This window comes from Columba livia, chromosome 1 (genome assembly GCF_036013475.1).
Source record: "Columba livia isolate bColLiv1 breed racing homer chromosome 1, bColLiv1.pat.W.v2, whole genome shotgun sequence".
Classification (NCBI taxonomy): domain Eukaryota; kingdom Metazoa; phylum Chordata; class Aves; order Columbiformes; family Columbidae; genus Columba; species Columba livia.
Window position 1 is genome coordinate 40,162,086 of NC_088602.1, and position 16,782 is coordinate 40,178,867.

Consider the following 16,782-nt stretch of genomic DNA (forward strand, 5'->3'; position numbering starts at 1 on the left):
GTGTAAGAAAAGAGTGGAGATACTATCTTCAGCTCTTTTGCAAAAATTTGTATCCAGAAAACAACATCTGAGAATTTTTTAACCTAGTTTGCCGGTGCTTAAATGTAAGGTGATCACAAGATGCCCTTTCACAAAAGAACTTATCATCCTGGAACCAGATACATAGAGGTACTAAGATGTTTAATTCTTCATATCCCATTGCTTGCAAGAAGGAATTAAATACCTCAATTCCTTTGTTGAATTGGCTTCAGATAACATTATTGCAATCTGTGGAATAGGATATTTATGAACTGCAAAGTAGATACTATGAATTAACTTAATAATTTATTTTTTTATTCTTAGATAGATATCACCACAGTTAGGAATATGATGCATCCAGGATTTTTCATTGCTCTAGGCTTTAGCGTGTGTTAACTAGGCTTTAGTGTGTTTAGTGTTTAGTGTGTGTTAATCTGGATCACTACATACTAGGTTAGTCTAACCAAGACAAGTTACTGAAGCAGACACACAGCACATGGAAAAGCTTGAAAAACATTTATCATTTACCTTTGTATTACATATTCTATGTTGTATTTTTTACACTTTTGTGTATAGAATGACTGAATGGCTTCTAGTCTCTTTCCTAACGAGTTATGAGAGAACTTGTATCATATTTAAAGGAAATCAAAAGAACTCATGAGTTTTGAACTTATGTAACCATTACAATGGCAGACTGAAGTACCATGTAGAGATCCTTGCTTGAACCTAAGGAGGGATAAAGAAAATTCAAATTGGCTCACTTATTGGTGGCTTAGAGTTGCTGGTAGTTCCTTTGTGTTTCCTAATTCAGAATGGTGCTGAATATTTTTTCCTTAAATAAAAATTCTCAGTAAAGAAAGTTTAGTTTGTGTCATTATTATTATTATTATGAAAAGCTTACTTGGAAAGTCCAATCCAAGTGACAGCATCTGAGCCTCTAATTCAGGTTTGGGCAATTGGCCAACATAATAATGTATCTCTGTTTCCATAAGAGAGATTAGTATATTGATAGGAAAACTGTAAATCAAAATACACATGAAACCTGCATCTTCAGAAGAATCAAAGGAGACTTCCAGTATTATGGTTGTAAAATAGAGATAAAATAGTTTCTATTTTGCCAATAGAAACTCTGTGGTCATAAATGTAAGAAATATTCAGATTGTGTATTGTTCCTGTTAAGGGATCTTATAAACAGTTAACACCTCCAACAGCTCCAGGGAATAGAAACCATTGTTCTTCCTTCACAATTGCAAATCCTTAACATAATAAGCTAAAGGAACATTTTCAGGGTGAGACTCACTTTTTGATCCAAACAACCTTTTTAATAATGCTGTAGTAAGGGGGGCTGCTTCAGCATGAGGGCCTGACCCACCCTGACTTCAGAACAACTTTTACTCTCAGAGTTAAGAATTTTCCTTTAAAATATGAGATTAGTAGTAAGATCCGGTGTACTAAAGTTAAACAGGATTTATAAAATTAGACTTGGTAAAACTATCTGCATAATGTAAGTATTTCTGTTTAAGAAGAAAACAAAGTCCTTTAAAGGCCTTTAGAAGGAGAATCTGCCAGCTTAAATTTAACTAAAGGGCAGAAAATTACCATCTGGATACCTCAATTCTCTCCTGCATTGCAGAGCAGTGATTTAACTCTGAATTCTGAATTTAAAATGTTTTTTATCAATTAGCTTGCTTTGTATGTAAAATGCTTAGTACTGTTACATTTTTTTAGCACCTTGGTCCACATATTTATTCTCAAAGCAGGTACTAGATTGTAGTGTAAAGCAGCAAATTGGACAAGTTACAGCAATCATACAGAATGAAAGACAAACAAGAAATGCAGAATGTAGGTATTCACAGAAGTGGAAAAATGCAGGGAGTAGGGGAATTTTAGTTAAATAAATAATTATAAAAATAATATGTCTGCAGCATTTTGATTCTGTGAAGTTAGTTTTAAAATAAGCAACTGTTTTCAGGACCTAAGGTCAGGTTTTTGAACTTCTTAGTTTCGCTTGAAATTTTCCACAAGATTCCTAAATCCTGTTGTTGATTTAGTCACACTGTCTTTCCTAAATGCTGCATATAAAGTTGAAAATGAGAAGACATATTAAAACAATGTAAAGGAGATATTTTTTACCAATTGCTTCATTATCACACAAGGACAGATTAGGAAGTTCATCATTTTTGGATACTCTCATCAGTTCCTGTATCAGAATTTTGTATTTTTCTGGTCATCCTTCTATCTTGTTGTTACCCTGCTGATTCTCTAACCCTAACCCCTGCAGAGAGTGAGCGAGTGTCGGTGAGGTGCTGAGCTGCCTTCTGGGGTTAAATCACACCACTGCGCTTTTACAGCTCCCAGCTGGCAGGACGAGCTGGCCTGTAATCTTTCCCTTTCTGCTTTTATTCAGTATAATTTAGTGAATTAAACTGGACTGATCTACTACAGCCATATGTACAAATTAATAGTTATCTATAATATTAACAGAATTGGACCCAAAACCAAGCTGAAATGTAGTATTTACAACATGGCGCATTGTACAATTCTCAGTGCAAACCTAATACTGGGGACATTGTGTCTCCTTGAAATGTTCAAATTAGACACTTTTTTTCTGCTCATATTTTATTCTTGACACAGAACACGATAAACAAGGTGTTCATTGCTCACAATTTTAATAAATGCTTTTTATAAGCAAATGCATTTAGGGTTTCTAACAGAAATGCCCACTATGATTAGAGCTGGTCAAGAAGAGATTTCCAAATATTTGTGTGAATTAAATGTATTCAGTTTGTTCCACTATTATTTATGGCAGTCCTACTTTTCATTCTCCACAAGCATTCAGACATTTAATCAGAAATTTAATAAAATAACTCTTTCAAGTCTCACGCTGCTAGAATGTGTCAGAGCAATGCAATGCCTGTAATGCCCACATGCTGATCAGTTCTTCTTTTTCTGAAGTGTCCATATTAAATAAAACTATTTGGCACATTTCAAAACACATTTTCAAATGTTCATAGGTATCCTGCAGCTCCAAGGAAAATATCATACTGCACTTGCTGAGCTGCCAAGTTGCCATTGAATCTGATTTTATTGTTCCTACAGTCAGTGATTTTAAAAGCAACAAGTTTTAAAATTACTAGAAGTACATCTGAAAGGCATAATTGAGCTTGATCTTATGGATCTAGATAGATCTTACCAAGGAATCTTACTTAAGAATTAAATCTGACTTATATCGATATAAATGAGGAGAGATTTTTTTTTTGCTGTTGTTCAAATTATTTCAGCTTCAGGAACAACTCATAAAATACTACCAGAAAATCAAAGGGAAATTATGTAATTTATTTTCAAATTTTTGTTCTGCATACTGAAACTTGATTTTACTTCTTAAAGGTAAAAAAATATCAAAACTACAACATTAGATATTTTAGTCAATATTTGCTAAAACTGTACCAGGGAAATCTGCAAATCTTGTTTGTTTGGTTTTTTGTTTGTTTTTTCTGCCTTTTTTGGAGTGTAATACTTGCTGGTGTCTGTGGAGTTATAAGTAATACAACAGATCACATAATTGTTGAATACCATGTTGGAAGTGACCACAAGGATCACCTGGTCCAACCTTTCTTGGCAAAATCATTGTCTGGACAAGATGGCCCATCATCCTGTCAGCTGCATCTTAAACACGACCAGTGCTGGGGAATCTGCCACTTTCCTGGGGATATTATTCCAATGGATGATTGTTCTCATCCTGAAAAATCTCCCTCTTGTGTCCAATCGGAATGTCTCCAGAAGTAACTTGTATCCATTACGATCTTTTCCATGTGACTCCTTGTAAAAAGTGAGTCTCCATCTTCCTTTGTAGCCACACTTTAAATGCTGGAACACGGTGATGAGGTCTCCCCTAAGCCTTCTTTTCTCATGAAAGTTTTTGTTCTAGTCCTCTAACAGTTTAACACCAGTGTAAATTTGGAATTATCAATACCATAGTAATATTTATATATATATATTTAATCAGAATCAGACCCTTCTACCTTTTGTTTTCCAGGTGGTGTTTTTGATTTTGTGTATATCTGCTTCAAAAAGCCATCAAATCTGTGGAATTACTCTAGATTTATAGTAGTGAAGGATCTAAGCACACCTTTTTCTTTCAAATCCGGATTTAGTTTTATACATGAAATTGAGTTTTGCTCTAATACCCAGATCCCTTTCTTTGCACAAAATAAAGACATTTCATAAGATCAGCATAACTGCAGTCTCTGCAGAGATCTGGATATATGCCAATTTTACATGGTGTTGAATCAGCATAAATGCCTGAAGAACTGTGAACAAATTTGTCAAGAGATACCAACCATAATCCTAGCTTAAATTTAGGGTCACAGATCCTCTATGTTACCAACAGAGTAAAAAGCAAAAAGAGGCCAGGGTACATATGTCCATGTGTCAAACAGTGAGTATATGAATCCAAGATGATGTCTCACTTGTATGAGTGTTACTTACGCATACACTTTTATGAAGGTAAAGAGGTAGTTTATAATTTCAATTTATCCCTTCCTTGTTTTTTGCTAGATAGCAGACATCATTACCATGGAAAGAAACAGTGTTACAGGAGTGTCTTTGCCTGCTGGAGACTGATTTGTGATGCTCCTACTTGGTGTTAATTATTTTTATGAATAAGGAAACATAGAACTGTGAGTAATTAACTCAGTAGAATGAAGGATGTAGTAGTAGATTTAGTGAACATCTGTATTGGCAAAGTTACCTGGTCATCTATATGCGTTGTTCAAAATATCTCACCCTATAGAATTGCAGTCAGCTCAGGATTCCATCATTATCTAGAGCAGACCTTCTGAGCATACTGAGAGTCACATGAGTCTTGGTCACTGCTCAACAAGTGGGCATCTAATTCATCATTAAGCCCCACTAAGAACAGCAAATCAGGTATTTCTCCAAATATCTTCTTTTCAGTGGATCCAACAATCATTCTTAGAAAATTACCATTGGATACAGAAGACTTTATAGAACAGACAATGTTTTCCCCTGGTTTGACTATTGGCAATATATTGAAGTCTACTTTCTGCTTGAACAAAGTGGAGTAATTTAGCATTTTATGTTCAATATTGTCCTGGTTTTGTTAAAAAACAAGTTTCTCTTTTAGTGAATTTGCCTGTCAGCTAAAGCCTTCATATTAGCTGTATTTTCCTGGAGAACTAGATACATGTTTTGGTAAATCTAGCAATGGAATGCAAACTTATTGATAAGCAGAGATGGACATCTCACGAGAGGGGCAATGAGAAACTGGTAACCAAGAAACTGACCAACTGTGTATAACATTCCATCCACGTGAATACTTCATATAAAAGTGGGAGATCACAAGGATCTTGTCCCTTTTTCCCTATGGCTGACATTAGGAGAGGACCTTGCTAGTTGTCCCTGCGAACTGAGGCCTAGTGAGAGACTGAATCCAGCTCCGGTTGGCTGCAGAGTCCAATCCAGGACTTCAGGTGCCAGCTCTGCAGTTGCTGAGACTTTCAAGATTGGTTTTGTATATTTTGTATTATTTTCTCTATTCTTATTAGTAGCATTAGTAAAACATCTTTAATTTTTCCAACTCTCTTCTTTTTGTCCTTCTTTCCCTCCCGATCGCCTGTCCTTAGTGGGAAGGGGGGAGAGGGAGGGGCAAAAGGGGGAAGTGGTGGGGAGAGGAGGTTAACAATACATCTGCCAGGGTTTTATTGTCACCCCGCAATCTAAACCCTCAACAAATATTTTGGTGGGAACATGAAATCCTAATGAAATTAATCTCTACTAATCTGAAATATTTATAATTAGTGGAAAGTAATGTTTACTTTTAGGTGCTATTCACCTCACTCTTAAGGTAGATGTCAAAAATTTTGCTCTATTAAACTCTGATTTTGTTCCTCCTTGTAAAGAGAATCAAGAAAAGAAGTTCCAGTGGCAACGGTAGCGTGCATTCAAGAATGATGCCTAATTGTATGTGTATGGGAATTCAGGAATTTCAAATAACTTCATCTTATACTGCTAGAGCACTGCAAATTCAGAGACAAAGAAACAAAAGAGGTCTCTGATTGTGTAGCCCAGTGATTACACCATTCTGGGAACTGAGAGTACTAGTTTCTTATGCTTGAATTATTTTTATTTTTTATTCAATTTTTAAAGATAAAATTATCCTTTGGATTAAGGGCCTGAAAGCATGTCACTCTTCGCCTTGGCCATATTGTATTAAAGACACTAAGAATATAGTTTTAAGAATATGTTTTAAGAATATATTTCTGGGTCTTTAATATGAGACAGTCTAAGATACTGAAAGTACTTGTAATCTTCCCAGAAAAAGTTCCAAGTCTATAGCTGACCATCATTGTATAAATAAGGACTTACTTTTTAAAGCTATTTCTTCAGTGCCTAACTCAAGGATAGATCATCTGTTGTATTCTCCTGAAATAATTTAACAGTTCCTTAAAGGTTTGTCTATTCAGCTATCAAAAATAAATGCCATAATTTATTTCTAAAATTGTTTCTTCTAGTAAAGAAGTTAAATTCATTAAACATATAGACTCACATTTCTTATTTAGTTTTGCCCTAGGTTCTTTCAATTTTTATGATACTACAAATGATGTAATTGCTACCATATACAAAGAATGTATGAAATTTAGAAGGACAGAGAAACAGATCAAAGTTCATATCTGGTAATTATACCTTTTTCTTATCATTGGAGACTACGAGAAATTGGATATTTCTGAGGGAAGGTTATGTATAAACATGAAAAACATGACTTTATTTTTTTCTTTCTATAAGTAATATGGCTTAAAGGTTATTTTTCTCATAATAATTATTTGTTTATCTATTGATAGGAAAGTAATGATTTGTAGTATGATATTGGCAAAGTTAACTATCCAAACTATAAATTGGGTGGTATCTTTGTGTTATTTTTTTCTCTCTGTTACTCTTTTGTACTACATCTGATTAGAAACTGAAAAAAGAGTGCCAGGTATCAGTAATCACAGTAATTTCAGCAAAATAGAGAAACAATGGAAAAACCTGACCTGACTGAGATGCTGGCTAATTTATATTTTGCCTCAGTCTGTTTGGATAACCTCTGGATATGAAAGAGTAAGAAACAATGAGGAAAAATTTCCATTCTTTTATTACATTTTTCAAGGGTGGAAGAAGTAGACTTCATAGGTTGTACCTGTAGCCAAACTGAACTGTCAGATGCTACCGAGGGTCACTTCAATAAGGATGCCCTAGCTGGAAGTGTTTTGTTTCTATTCATGGTTTCGACACATATGGCATTTGCTGATAACTTTCCATGCCTCCATATTGCACTGTAATTGCACTGGGTATCTTGGGCAGATGGCCAGTCTTAGACATCCATTTGGAACTTCTAGCATTCATCCTGACCCCATGTGAACCATGCAAACTTCATAATCTTGTTGTTACTCCTTATATAACGGGAAGCTGCTTGACCTGTGCCATTAGTTATCTCATTGTGACAAAAGGGATCTATGTGTGAAGAAGAGGTGAAGCATTGTTTCAGTTTTCAGATGCTACGGCTTCCTGATATGTCCTCTATGCTTCTTGCATCAACTACTGATCATCTGCCCAGGGGCTGATAAGAGTGATCCTAAGGAGTACATTCGCATAAAGAAGAAGGAGAGAAAGAAGACTGCAAATGGTTGTGTCAATGCAGAGGAGACTTTGGGAAAAAAAGTTTTTCTGCAATCAGAAAGAAAATATTCTTGTTATCAAATAGTACACACTGGGGTTCTGTACGGAAAATAAGTTAGAATTAATTTCCAAGACAAAATGTGTCTGCTACACACTCATGTAGTCAGCCAGACCTCTGAGGATTTCCTATAATCTTCATCCTCCTGAGCAATTACTATTGACATAGAAAGTATGGAAGGGAAGTAAATACACCTAATAGCTTTTTACTGTCTTTTACATCTATGATTTTTGAGGTTTGTAAATAGATAGAAAATGATGAGCTCTCTTTCTCAAATTATCTTCTTTCAACCTGGTCTCCTGAAGAAAGATATGTGATTTTTTTTTCCTCTATCTAAGTCTGTTTATCTCTCTAACTTTTCACCTCATTTCTGCTAAACATGAGAGAAATGTTAAAGTGTCAAAACGTGTTTCATAAAAATCCATGACCAAACAGTGGAAAAATACCCAAACTGTAATGTCTCCTTTGAAAAGCTGTCAGGCACAACTTGACAGTCAGCGTATGTGTGATGAACAGACAGCAGCATGCATACAGACAGTCCAGCACTCAGGCTAGGCACAGAGGTAAACACAGGGATATCATGAGTGAAAATGCATTGGGAAAAAAAAGAAATTATAGAAAACTTTTGAAAATAAGATTTTAATAATTCTGGCACTCCTAAGAAGTCTAGCTTACTTAAACACTAATTTTCATGGTTAAAAAGATGTCTGAATAGCTATTATCTATGATATTGGATTATGATTACAGCCCAGTTACTGTTGCTGTCAAAGGATTATACGTAGTATAAACATTTATGTCTTCCTTGCTTTCTTACACAAGGCAGAGAAAATGAGGAAGCTGTTTATGGCTTCTGTTCCCATACTTCCCAAACTCTGAATAAAAACTGAAGTGAAACAACTGTGATTCATGCTGAAGGTAAAAAGTCCTTCAGACTCTGTCTAGACATTCTTTTTCATGGTTGTATAATCTGTTACAGTGTCCTGCTTTGTAGACTGGCACCCAGTATAGATCGGAGCACCTGCTATTGGGACATGCAGGTGGGTTTTTCTTTGGATGGAAGCCAGGGAAAAGAGAGCTAGCATGTGTTTCACATAGAGTTAGCTTGCTGTGATACAGAATTAGTATGTAGCTAAAGCAGTTTTGGAAGCTGGAGACTGCAAAGTGCCTGCAGATTCTGATAGGATCAGCAATCTTCTCAAGCAAGACGCAGAGTGATCAGTTGTGCCCAAGACCCTAGTGCTCCTGCCTCTCTTCTGCTTCTGGTTCTACCACCTTTTCATCGATAATTTTTGAGACATGGTTTTATTAATTTTTTTTCAGCACTTACCTTCTGCTTTTTCATTCCCACCAGACCAAAAATCAATTGACATCAGACCTTTTCAAAGTTTCAAGAGCTTTCTCCAATTTAACATGTGAAAGTACAGACTTTGTGTCTGGAGTCTTATATATGTGCATTTAAATATAGAAATAAAGTAAACATTGAACCAAATATATACCTATTTTATAATAAGGGATGTACAAAAAACTTTGTGTGACATTTACTGAATAGGATACTTTATAAAGACCCTCATTCCATGACTTTAAGATCTAAGTCTTCCTACAGGACTATGAAGACCTTAGGATTTTTCTCCCACCTAAATCAGTTGCTTTAACAAAAAACATGATAACTCTGTAGGAAAATAAACAGAAAAACAATGTGCATCCATAGTGTCTAAGCAGGCGTGCAACTATCTTTTGTTACTATGAAGCTGTGGAAAATGTGTCAAAATTTTACTTTAAGATCACTACTTTAAATTATTTCACAGCTGTAGTGCATTCTTTGAGATTAGAATCACTGCTAATATCTTGAAAAGATATAAAATTTACTTTTCAAAGGCATCAACTGGTCACCATTAGTACCGGTATGCTTTTAATGCAAACTATCTTTGCTTTTCTTTATTATTTTTTTCAAATCCTCCTTTCCATACCATTATTCTCTGAGGACTTTAATGACCTGGTTAATTGTAATAAGTTTCAGCTAGTAAAAAGTTATTTACTTACCTTCAATAAGTTAAAGATACATATAGAGAAAAAAAAAAAAAAAAGACTTCAACAAAAAGAAACAAGAAAGAAATAGTTTATGTATAATCTCAATTTGAAGAATGTAATTTATAAGCCAGGCTGAAAACATATCCACGTATCCAGCAAATTCAACTTCATTATCTTTCTGCCTCCCACGTGCACTTAACATAATATAACACCAACCCTGAATTCTGCCCTTTAAGTCACTGACATTGAAAGTGTCTATCTTGCCCTAAAAAGAAAAATGAGAACATTTCCACTCTATTTTTTCAAGTAGATTTTCAAGTCTTCTATAAAAGTGAGAAAGTTCAGCAAATGCTGTGACAAAAGAGGTGATATTGTCTATGCTTTCAGTTTTACTAAAAGGGAGCATTTATTAATTATTCTTTTTCATTCAAAATATACTTTTATTAGAGAAAATCAAAATTGCAAAAGAAAAAAATGTGATGCCTGTGTTTTCAAGCTTAGTTTCCCTGTGGACCTTTCCTCCTAACTTGTTTGACACACCCTAATAATATTGGCAACAAAAATATAGAAGCTACCTGATAAAGTTATTGCTATAATTAAAAATGTTTAAATGAAACTTTACAACTGATGCAGTATATCAAAGAAGCTATACTTGTTTATTTTCTTTTTTGCATATTAGTGCAAATCATATTAAAATATGGAAGGAAGGATAGTTCAGAACAATGATATTTAAAACAAACAGCTAACCTATCAATATTTACCAGTATCTCTTGATTATTCCAGCTATAATATTTCACAAGATTTTTTTTTTTTTTAGTGACGAAGAGTTTTTGAAGGAATATAATTGTTAGCTAATTATTGCAATACTGTAATTTTCTGAAAATTGACAACTTCCATGAACAAATATTTCAGGAAAATTAATTACAGAACTACATGACATTCTTGAAAATATTTCTATATATTATTAATAAAAATCATTTGGAATAAAAATCAAATTATGGGAAATTGGTGGTAAAAGTATAATACCTATTAAATGTTATACTGATAGGGATCTTATTATAGATAATCACATAATGTTGATGAGGTATTACAAGATCTTCTACTCAAGATTTAATAATATGATATTTTGTTTGATCATATCTTGACTTTTTACATTTGTTTGACATTTTTTTCAGTCATCTATTTTGTCTTTAAAACCCAATCTACTTGTTTGAAAACAATTGTGCATGATGGCATTCAGGGGTGTATAATGGGTTTTGGTCAATCACCTACTTGAAATGGTTACTAACCACATATTAATATCATTCAAGTTAATGGCTTTGTCATTGACAACAAAGACAGCATCTGCAGCCACATCATCTGTGGTGTATTTTAGACAGAAATATGAATATGTATCAAGGGTATTTTCCTTCCAGGTGTATTCCTTTAACTGACTTCTGACTGTTGTTATATATGACAAGTCAACTTAATTTCTCAAGAATTTGGCAAAAAGGTTGTGCAACTTTTTTTTAAAAAGCATCAAAACCTATGAGATGTCTGCTGAATGCTCATAAAGTATGGCAGGAAAAAAAAAGTGAGGGTGGGGAGTTCCTTTATTTGGTGTGCTTACAGTTAAGTTATCTCACTATAGCTTAATCACATTGAACAAAAACATGGAAAGGATCAGAGGAACGATGACAGATAAAGGAACCCTGGTAACATAGTGAGTGAAAGAGTACACTGACTCAGATACTCCTAAGGCTATTAAAAGACAACTTTTACATCATTTTCCCTGGTGTGAAGCACACCAAAGTGAGTCAGCAAAAGAAATTCCCCACTGTGACAACCTTGAAGCACTCCCCCCATGCTTAGCAGAACAAAGACCTTGTTATGCCTTAAATGTCTGGTTTTTGTTACTTTGGGAGGAAGAGATAGATGACACCTCATCTTATCTTTCCCAAAGTTTTATGGCCATGAAGGCAGACACGTTGGAAGACAAGGACAATTAACAGTGTTGCTGTGAAAGGCCTCATGGCCTAATTGGGATGAGAGAGATGAACCATCTGTCGGACAACCAACTACCAGAAGAAACCACGAACCAACAGCTACCCCTGACAGGCAAGACAACTCACTTCTGGTCAATACCGTGAACTTTCCCCTAGTTTGAAGACCCCAGACCCATCTAATTAGCATGAAGAGTGAGCAGAGGGAGGAGACGAACCGCCTTCTCCTATCTCGCGTGTAAATGAACTGGGTTATAAAACAACCTCATGTACGATACAGGTTGGCGGCGTGTGAATCTTCAACGCGTCCCCCCTTCCAGAGGTCGTCGCAGGACCGATGTACCTGTGGAGCGATGATATCTTACTCTCCCTCTCTGTCTCTCTCTCTCTCCCTTTCTCTTTTCGATATCTTAGTTTTCCTCTTCTCTCTCTTCCTTTTCCTTAAACATATAAAGTAATATCATTGTAAGTTCTGATGCTAAAGTCTTGTTAAGTTTTAAGTTTTGCATTACAGTTTATTAATTGTTGCCAATCCATTGTTTTTAGAAGGGTTTTTGCTGTCAATGTATTGATAAGTTTTGTGGTACTGAAACAAACTTTTGCCAAGTCACTGATTGCTGTAATTTGTATACCACCATGTGCTTTTAGTAAATTCATGATTGAACCCCCGGAGTGATTGTCTGTCATTCAATTCGCATTGCCGCACAGAATTACCCAGAGTTAACTCACACCTGATCTCATCTGTTGAGTCAGGGCACATGTCGCATTCAGAGTTAACTCATCCCTCATCCCATCTGTTGGGACGGGACACCCACAAAACCATGCAAAATGGGGTTATTGTCTAAAGTACAATAGGACTTCCAATAGGATGCAGGGAGAAGACAATTTTGTGTCAAAAGAAATACACTGGGGTTTGTATAAAACTTAACATGGGGTATTTAAAGAGGATTGTGGAAATGTATGGAATTCACTATGGGATGTTTAAGGAAGAGGTCAAAGACAGGAATGAAAGTGGATTGGAAGTAACCAATGGTGGGTGGAAGAGGGAGAGGGGCTTAAAATCACTGTTTGTGTATAAGCAATCTGTTGGTCACTGGACTTGTCCAAAAAAATCCTCTGCCTGATCACTGCAGTATGTCTTATGTTGCTCTGTTCCTTTTTTCTATGTGTGTGCTCTCCCTTCTCTGTGTATATGTGCATGAGACACTAGTGAAATTCATGCTGGACTAGCCATTTAGTAGAATAAGGGGTGTGAGTGACAACACACAGAGAGACAGACCACAGGTCTGATGTCCTATAGGTCTGGGTTCAAGCAAATACAGGAGACAAGGCTATAGCGCCAAGCTGCTGGAGAGAACCACGATATGCCTGTGCATATACCACAAATCGACTTTAAACCTGATCAGCTGAAAAGGTGGAGAAGATGTGGGTGTGCTGTTCATGTTTATGTGACTGCTGTTTTGATCTGTGTGACCAGCTGTGTTTGTTTGTGAATCAGGAATATATGCTCAGACTCACTACTGGCTGAACCTAGGGACACAGAGCCAAAGCAGCCTCACATCCATCTGGCAGGGACAAGAGGACATCTCAATGTGAAAGAGATGATGCTATATGTGTCAGGGAGCAGCAGAAGTGGGTTACTCCACAAGGCAATGCAAGTCAGGAGCTGAGGGTGACAGCAAAGCAGGTAGGTACTGACAAAGATCCAGCAACTGAAAAAGAACAGGTCTGGTACTGGAAACCACATTCAGCTAATAGTCTGGTTGTAACCAGACTTCCTTGCCTACTTTAAACCACCCTAAAAGTCAGAGGAAGATGATAAAAGGACAGGATTCAAATTGTCATACTTCAGACATCGAAGAACATAGTTGCCATGGGCTTTCTTTAAAATAAATGGAGACAAGTGTTGTAGGAGATGAATCAAAACACCCAACCTATGCCTCTGCTCAAATATCCCACTGAATATGTCTGTCATTATTTCCTGCGTGTAAGAATAATAGGAACATTTACTTACTTAAAATCTCAGAAGCAAGATGCATAAAATGGATGGAGTAAATAAGTTAACAATCTCTTTTACACTACATTTTCAGTGTTCATCCCTTTCAAATCGGGCTTGCTTGTTTGAAGCTGTTAAGAGGGCACAAGAGTACAGAACAAGGGGAAACAGTCGGTCCCATGGTTGTATAAATTCAGTATTAGGTACAAATATCAACCCATTATGATTACTGATGAGTATCAGTATTGACCCGCTATTGCCAGTTATAATAAAAGGCCTACTTGCAGTTGCAGAAACTGCTGAAGAGACATTGCAACTCCTTGATATAACAGGAAATCATTTACACAAAAATGGAGAGGAACTGATTCTTCTTTTGTTCTTGAATAAGAGGGTAAGAAGATAATCCAATCCTCTACATTACATTTCTTTCTACTTGCAAACCAGTTGGATTTTTTATTTTATTCAACATCATCTGAAAAGCATACATTATATATTTCAAATCAACCAAGTTGCATATCTGTTAAATACTTTGAGGATTTTTACATGAAAACACTCAACTGAAAACTGTATGTCATTTCTTATAAGCAATAGTGTGGCGTTATGTTCATGATTAGTGTTCCGAAATAACATGTGAAGGTGCCTAAAATGAATGTTCTAGTGCAATTTAAACTACTTAACAACTTTAAATCATATGTATGAAAAAGAATAATAAATGACTAACAAATCAATAACAAAATAAATGATAGATTTAGTGTAGAGTACAAATCCTGTCAAACTCAAATTTGTAAATGACAGTCCTGGGCTATAAATATTAAGCTCAAATAATCAGAACTAACAATATCAGAAAAGTTATTATGACTGACAGTGTTATCAGAAACACTGCAGATTTCATTAGAAACATTAATTTGTGTATGCAGTATGTGTTAAAAGTCTGCTGCATCTTTCAAATATGATTCTTACATGTGAAATAGCATCTTTCAAGCCTATTTTTGTGCTACTCATCTTCTGCCAATATCACATCTAACTACTGACTATTCAAAGCCAAATTTGCTGACATTTATTTTGTTCTTTACATCTCTTCACATTTCATAAACAGAATGGCATACAGTTCTAACAACTTGTCCCAGAGGCAAGAGCATAAAGAAGGTCATAAGAAAAACAAAGCATGTTATCCTAAATGAAAATGAAGACAGGGAATTAGGAAGTTCTTCAAGCTTACAGCCTAAGCTAGTACAGAGCAAGGGAGCAGGAGAACAAGATGTTCACCTATGTATTTAAAAAGAGAAGAATCACTTTCTGAAGGGATTATTTATTTCAGTCTCACAGCTGCTGTGATGCATTGAATACTTGACATTGTTATAGAAAATCAATGCAATTCAATCTGAGAAAGTTGTGTTGCATGCATTCAAACCTGATGGTTGCATAAATCAGTATTTCTGTTTAAAAAAATCCTTGGCTCAAAACAAAACTTCATTCATTCATTCATTCATTCATATACTTTTTACTTCTTTTTTAATGACAAGTATGATCGATATTTTTTTTCTTCAGAGGAACTTCTGTTACCAGTTGGCATTCAACTGCCCTGTTAAGTTGAGCAATGAAGGATATCTCTTCATAAAAATCTGATTAGGAAAACTGCCTTCAAAGCGTTTTCACTTGTTGAGTTTTCTCACAAAAGTACACTGAGGTGAAATATTTTTTTATGGTGATAGAAAAAGCAACATAATATTTTTTTTTTTCATTCATACTAAATAAAGCAATTACATAGCATTCCTACTAGTATTTACATAGTATTACATAGTATTACTAGTATTACATAGTATTCCTACTGTATCTACAGTAACTAGAATATGATAAAATGATAGTTTTTCAGATACTGCTAATAGGCATTAAAATAATTCTTAAGTGTACTTGATTTCTTAGAAGTTTACAACAAAAGTGATTTTAAAAGGAAGAGGAGGAGATGAAGGAAATTATTCTCTACTTTTCAATACTGTATACATAATCATTATGCCAGATGTTCAGGGAATTAAATATGGCACTCCCAAAATTAATATAATGACTTATATATATATATATATATATATATATATATATATATACATGTATGCTGCTTAATTCAGGGGATATATTCTGATTTACAAGAAGACAACATATAGAACTTTTAGACCAGATCAGACCACTGATACATGAGACTTTTCAGGATTAACCCAATACCTGAAGATACAGGAAAAATGTAACATACCTGAGAACTGTTTTTAGTACTTCAGTGATAATTTTCCACCTGCCACAGAAGGTTTGGTTCATCTCTTGTCTCTGTTTTGATTATAACCATAAAGACTGATTTTCTACTCATGGCCTATGTAATTAATTGACATTCAGTGTCATTCTAGGTAGTTTTCCATTAATGAATAGCCTAGAGGAATTCCAAACCTCATAATTGTTTAAATAAATTTGTGTTATGAAAATTTTCTGTCATTTCATCATCATTGTTTCTGTTAGCTTTTCCAAAATATCTCAGGCATACAAATTGCCATCTCTAGGTCCAATTGTCTCATAACTTCTGTCCTAGAAGAGTATAAAGGTAGTGTGCCTCAGTTCTATCTACCTTTCTATGGTCTTATTTTACTTAGGGTAAATTTATAGACATGTACTTTGTATTTATCTTTGAGGGTGAAGAAAAAATACATATTTTTTTTTTTTTTTTAGTGCCCATAAGTGCTTTTCCTAAAGAACCATCCTCACAGGAGTAGTACACAATAAACAAATATTCTTTGGTTTTGGGATACTTCCATTTTGCAGATCTGAAGCACTAGCCTCAATCTCAAGCCTGGAGTTCCACGTGATGTTTTTAATCCAAATCGAATATAAACATAAAATAAAATCATAATTGAAGATATGCTGACAGCAAGCTTCTGATTGTTTCTGTTTATGAATAGAATTATCATTAAGTAAACAGATATTTGCTATGCTATGCTATACTGCAGTAAAACAAACATAGGAGATAGAACAGGCCTTTATTT